This window comes from Mastomys coucha, unplaced genomic scaffold, assembly GCF_008632895.1.
Source record: "Mastomys coucha isolate ucsf_1 unplaced genomic scaffold, UCSF_Mcou_1 pScaffold22, whole genome shotgun sequence".
Classification (NCBI taxonomy): Eukaryota; Metazoa; Chordata; class Mammalia; order Rodentia; family Muridae; genus Mastomys; species Mastomys coucha.
In genome coordinates this window covers 210,843,186-210,849,971 of record NW_022196905.1, presented here as the reverse complement: position 1 = coordinate 210,849,971, position 6,786 = coordinate 210,843,186, and positions in this window count along the sequence as shown.

Sequence of the window (6,786 nt, the reverse complement as noted above, 5' to 3'; positions counted from 1 at the left end):
GAGGATCTTAATGTCTGGTAAAAGCATCGCAGGGAGGCAGGACCCAGTCCAGTTTAAAGGGAGAAAAGAATTGGCCATGTTGTCTCCACACACAAAGATCCAACCCTTGCCCAGGCAAATTGGCTCAGAAATATTAATATAATAAATACAGGAGGTAAATACGGCCAAGCTAAGATCTATGCCAAAAGAATTATTTTTATAGGGGTTAAAGAAGCATGTAGACACGTTAAAACCAGTTGGTAATACCCTAAAGGGCCTTAGAAAATTACAATCTTCTTTTTTTTTTTTTGAAATAAGGGACAGAATCACTAAGCAAAGGAACCACTAGGGGCCAGGAGGCACCCAGTGCAAGGCACAACCATCAGTCATTGGCTAAGATAGGGATTTGGAGGCTTTTAGGGCAACATGTGTAGCTGCAAGGATCTCAGAGGTTTGGGGGTTCACATCAAAGCCTCTTGATTTGGGCAATAAAAGGGAGTGATAATGGAACTATGTCTATCTCATGTCAGCAAACCTCCCCCCCCAAAAAAAAAAACAAAAAAAAAACCCTCCACCTCCTCTCTCAGCCCTTTATAAAGAAAAAAGGTCTATACAATAAAAGGACTTCCTGCTTTGACAGACTCCATGCAGAGCCGGGTTAGCTGTGGTTAGAATAGGTGATGACTTTGCTAGCTTACAAAGACAATCATCATTAAGATGTGATTGGAATGGGACTCAATCTATGTTACTACTGTGCATTGGAATGAGCCCTTAGGATATGGTTAGAAAACATTTATTAAATTATGGTAATATGACTCAGGAAATATTGAAATTATAGTCTGATATTACATTTGCAGAACAAAACTAACTCTGGCAATATGTTCTAATCTGTCTCGTTCTCTCTTCAACCCGTCTCTGTAAAACTCTCCTGGTAAAACTGACTCCCCTTGCTGGGCAGTGGTGGCACACGCCTTTAATCCCAGCACTTGGTAGGCAGAGGCAGGCAGATTTCTGAGTTTGAGGCCAGCCTGGTCTACAGAGTGAGTTTCAGGACAGCCAGGGATAGACAGAGAAACCCTGTCTTGAAAAAAAACAAGAAAAAATTTTGACTCCCCTCTCTCTCTGCACTGTACCTCAAGTAGCTTCCCTTTCCCCTTTGTTCCCATGAGAGTTGGTCATTTCCAATTCTGTCAAGTCTTTCTCTGCTTTGTCACTCTGTCTGCCACATAATTAGACATCACATGGGTGCTTCCTTCTACAAACTCACTTTACCTTCATTGTTTGGAGTTAAAGATGTGTCCTAAGGGCTGGTCTGAATTCCAGCCAGAGGGATTAAAGGTGTGAGGTAGAGGCTGAGCTAGCTACACCATGACTAGAAACAGCTTTTTTTTTAAGTAAATAATCTCCAGGGTCACAGCCTGATCAAATATTCTGCAATACTGTGATGACTGGCAGGACAGCTGAGCTGCTTCTGAAAGACCCCTGGGGGAGACCCCCACTCAAATCTCGGGAGGACATACACCCAAGGGATCATGAGAGACCGTCCTTGATGTAATTACAAGAGGTATTTTTTTAATTTCAGGGTGCTCTGGTTTGGCACCACACCTATCTCACGCAGGAAGATAGTGGAGCCGACCACGAGGCTTGAAAGTTAGGGGTTTATATAGGGAAAAGGTCTGAGGAACAAAGGGATCAGTGTGGCCATACATGATTGGCTAGTTCAAATATTAACCATTACGTGCAGAACAGAGTGGAAAATTCCTAAGGTTGGTGTTAATCTGAGTCAACAAAGCATCTGACCTTAAACCATATCTGAGAGGACCAGATGGTCCATTACTTAGTGTCCGCCAGGCACATCTTTGCAGGCCTGGGCCTTGGACATGTCCTCGTTTGCCTAGACATGTTTTCCTCTATGTTTATAGTTTTATGTCTTCTTGACCTGCCAGCTCTTATGATATCTAACAACTTGCTTGCTCCTTCCCAGGCCTATGTGGGCCAGCTTGTGATGGATTCTTAGGCCCATAACTTTTCTTCCTAGTCAGCACAGGTCTAAAGCTTTAATTTTTCCTTTCATTCCTCCCTTTTTTCTTTTGCCTAGTTCTAATCATAGAACTATCTAGCTCAGGTTCTTCCTCTTGAGGCAAGATATTATATTGATGATGTAATATCATAAGTTGCACAGCCCCAATTCTTTCTCTGATGAAAGCTATAAGTCTGTTAAAAATACAAGGACCAATGGTATTTAGTGGTCCTGTAAGTGCAGAGATTAAAGATGTTAGCTAGGGAGAGGAGTTAAACCAAAATTTAAACTAATTCTCGCCTTGAGCTCTTTCTCGTTTCTTTTGTTCTAAACCTGCTCTTATTTTGGCTAAATTATCTTTGACTCTTCTTGAGTGATCTATGTAAAATCAACACTCTTCTTTCAATGTAGCACATAGGCCCCTTTCCTTTAGGAACAACAGATTTTATCTTCTATTTTGGAGGACCATTTTCTGAGAGGGAGGTGAGTGATTCTTGTAGGTCAGCCAAAGTCTTTTCTATTCTTTCTGTATCTGAGTCAATGGCCTCTCTTAGTTCTTTCTCTATGCCCTTATGTTGTAACGTCATAACGGATGTTCTTGTGACTATCCCTGCAGTCTCTAAGCAGTTTTAACATAACTGTAAGGGGAACCCTTAACTCTCTTTTTTATTGTTAGGCACTACCTTACTGGCTTACAAGCTTCTTAACTTCTTCTTTTTATTATTTCTAGCTCTCCAGCCTCTTATTTTTTCTGACTCTCACAGTAGACTTTATCTTTAAAAAACTTTCTTTTAAATGTTCTATCTCTTCATTATATCCTTTTACAGTCTTTCTGTAACTCTTTTTTTTCTTCCATTTAAAACACTTTTTTTAGCTACCTGCACTAGTTTTCTTAACGACTTATCTTGCATCTCTTTTAACTTTCGTAGTCTTTCAATTCCACCAGAAATCCAGGAATGACTGAATAATAGAGAACATATAGGGAAGCTTAACCCAGCTTCCAGAAATATAATAGACTGCTGGACACCTGGACAGTCTTTACTTTAAAATGTTGGAGCATCAATCTTCAGCCTTCTGGCCCATAAATGTCTGACAGACAAGAAAAACAGGAAGGACTCGCCTACTCTGTCTTGGCAGATATAAGCTGTCCTAGACCTGTGTGTCCTTTTTGGACAGTGTTGTCTGTAGATGAAGAGGCAACTTTTGCCTAGTAGCTGTCTCGCCACAGCTGAAGCAGTTCAAATGATGCTCAGTTTCTTCCTTGAGTCTGAGAAAGGGGTACTGTCAGTCACAGACAGGTCTCTAGCCAGATGAATAAATAATATCAAATGCCATATTCTGTGGATTTCTGATGTTTTTGAAAACCAACTATTTATGTAAAATAATCTGGACTATTATCTATAAACTACTCTCAATTCTTTTCTTAAAATTACTCTAATAATAAACTCAGATCCATGGATTTGTAAATTTGACCCTAAACTCACAGGTCTAAATATCTCAGATCTGTCTATAATATCAGTAAAGTTGGACTAGATCGAAGCCCTCTCTCTGAGAAAATAAAAGAACTATTTATAAGCCTATTCACAGCTTTTACTGAAACTAGAATTTTCTTAACTGAATATAGAAAACTTCATCTTTTGATTTTTAAGTATGCACAACAGAACTGTATTAGCTATACCTCACAGTCAATAAGAATACCATTGTATACTCAAGTTTAACAACAAATTTTCAACTTAAAAACTCTTATTTCTTGTATATTAGTTTAAGATGTAAATGGTTTATAACACAAGCCTCAACTTTTACCAATTACTATTGTGAATATTGGATACAAAACTCAAAACTAATAATATAAACACCAAAGCAAACTTTCTGAGAATAAGCTGTGTATCTGAAAAAATACTCAAATACCTGACTAAATTCTAGTCACACAATGTTTCTGGTTTAAATTGTCTTATACACTAATTAAATCACTTTCAATACAGGGTAAATATTTAACTCAATAACAAACTATAAGGCTTTTTATAGCTATACAATTAAATCTGGCTATTTTTTCCTATTTTAAACATTTTAGAAACATAACAATAATAACCCTCTCTAGCCCCAAAGCCCAGGGAACCGGGTAGACGACTCATCATAACTTCTTCAAGCTGACCAGGGGCATAGAGATATAAAGGGGCAGGGAAGGAAAAACAGAATTAGTCTTCTGATGTCCGTGTCTTAACTGGATCAGGCTGAAGTTCAGGACACCAGGAATTCAAGCAAGCAGTTTAGATGAGGAAATCCACCAAGGCTGTATATTTCTGTAACATATAAATCTCAAAACAAACTTTCAGTATCATTAAGATATATATATTTTCTTTGATTCTCTGGAGTCTAGATTTCTGGAAGATGTAAATACTTTAATTATCTTTTCTCAAAGCTCAGAAACAAAACCTTTAATTATAAATACAAAGAAATTTATCTGGATGATATTTGGGTTCTCAGTGTCTTAAAGTCTCTAAATAAGAAAGTCTCTATCTCTGATATTCTAGCTGCATTTGACCAAGGACTAGCAGGCATCTCTCACTGGCTTAATAATAATAGACAATCGTACGTGCAAAACAGCCTCTTTCCAGCAACAGCCATAGTTATTTCAGGTTTTCTATTACTATCAAGTTTTGATAGAATTTGGGTTATCTTCTTATTTACTTTTTATTTTCAAGGCAAACTAACTCCTTTTCTCATTTGTCTCTAGACTGTTCATCTCTTGTCCCCACTTTACTGGACTCTATTTTCTAAGACCCTCTTCCAAACATTTTATCCCTTCACTACACCTTTCTCACATTTACACATCCACAGTCTTTCTGCGACATGCTTTTTCCCTCAAGTTCTCCATTCTCAGTGCATACATGCATTGGTCTTTCTCACTACGGTGGCCAGTATAGCCTCTTGTCCCTCTACAACTTGCACTAATCCCTCAGCAACTTATAGTAAATCTCTCAATAACTTTTCTTGCAACCCTTAACCATAGCTTTGACAAACAAAACCCAGTTTTAAACATTTCATTCTTTTTTTAAAAAATCAATATCAAAAACATTATATTCATATTACAAAGTTTAGCTGGCAATTCTTATATATGAATGTATTACAGTGCAATTTTTAACACATCAAAGACATTGTTTTAAATCTTATCTCTGGCCAGGCATCACCATTGGCCTCACTAGACTTATAAGGGGTAGGAATTACATAAACTATCATGAAAATCTGTTTTCTTGGGTTGGCTCATGCCACGTGTTGTCCCTTAACATGACTTTAACCCTGAGTTATCAATTTTAAGCTAATTTTCTGTTACCAAGATTACAAACAAAGAAAAACTGTTGTCCCCTTTAAGAGAGGCTTGTGCAGACACTCAGTCAGCCTTTATCAGTGTTTTTCTCAGCTGTGTTTAACTTCTAGACACTGCAGAGTGCCTTATCAGTTCTTACTGTGTAAATTGAGACTGCTTTTAAACAACTTAAGCTAAATCAAAGTTTTAACCATTTTCTTCTTTAACATGAAACAATTATAATTTATATAGCATCCACCTCCTGGTTAGCAAAGCATGACTCTCAAGGCTTTAATATTCAATCACCACAGTTTACAAGATACCAATTTAATAATTTCTGAGCCAGATAATAAAGACAATATTTTATCCAATTAATTTATTTTGCAAAAACCTACTTGGTTGTTTAGGAGTCCCTCCCCATTTACTCTGTGTCTCAGTTGCTGGGTCCCACTCTCCAGTCGTACCTGACCTTGAGGAGACCCCACGCCAGCAGAGCCGCAGGCAGGTGCCCCTCCCACTATTGAGAGCAGTAGTACTGGGGCCTGAATCTGAAATTGAAGCAAAAGGATGAACCCATAAAGGGGGCAACAGACCAAATTCTCTCAGACAACAATCCACGGATGGCCTGAAAGGACTGCCACTCCGAGGCGCACAGAGCCTGCCATTTTTTCTTTAACTTTAACAGACAAATTGTGTAGAACAAGATACCAAGAAACACAGACAAAAACAATTATCACACGGACAGCTTTGACCTTGCCAGGTACATGAACACAGAGAAAGACAACTTATACACAGAGATAGACAACTGGGCTCAGTAACAAACATTAGATACACAGATAATCACAGCCAAATCACAGAGTCGCTCAGCCCGTGTACCAGTCACGGCTGCCGAGATGGACCAGTCACAAAATACACACTCACCCAAGTCTGGTCTTGAATAAACCAGCCAAACCTAGCCTCAGATGGAGTGGGATTCCTCCTCCACTCCCTCCTTGGCAAAAGGAGAATTCTGTCTCCTTTGTTCTGAAAACCAACAGTCAGCCTCTCCTGACTTCCCGATACCCCAGGTACCTCATCCAGCAGCTCCCAGAGCCTTCTCTTCCTGGCGGCTCCCAGAGCCTTCTCTTCCAGGGCGGCTCCCAGAGCCTTCTCTTCTAGGACGGCTCCCAGAGCCTCTTCTTGCAGCCTGCTCGTACAGCTGCTGGCCCCACAAACCAAAACCAAAAACACAACACACAAACCACAAAACCACAAACACAGCACAGTAGCGCCACACACCTCAGACACGCACCACACTCATACAAACATACCTCCAAGGGGTCTTCGGGGTTCCTGGGTGTCACATGTTTCCCGGCCAACGCACCACATGAAAGACCCCTGGGGGAGACCCCCCCCACTCAAATCTCGGGAGGACGTGCACCCAAAGAATCATGAGAGACCATCTTGATGTAATTACAAGAGGTAGTTTTAATTTCAGGGCACT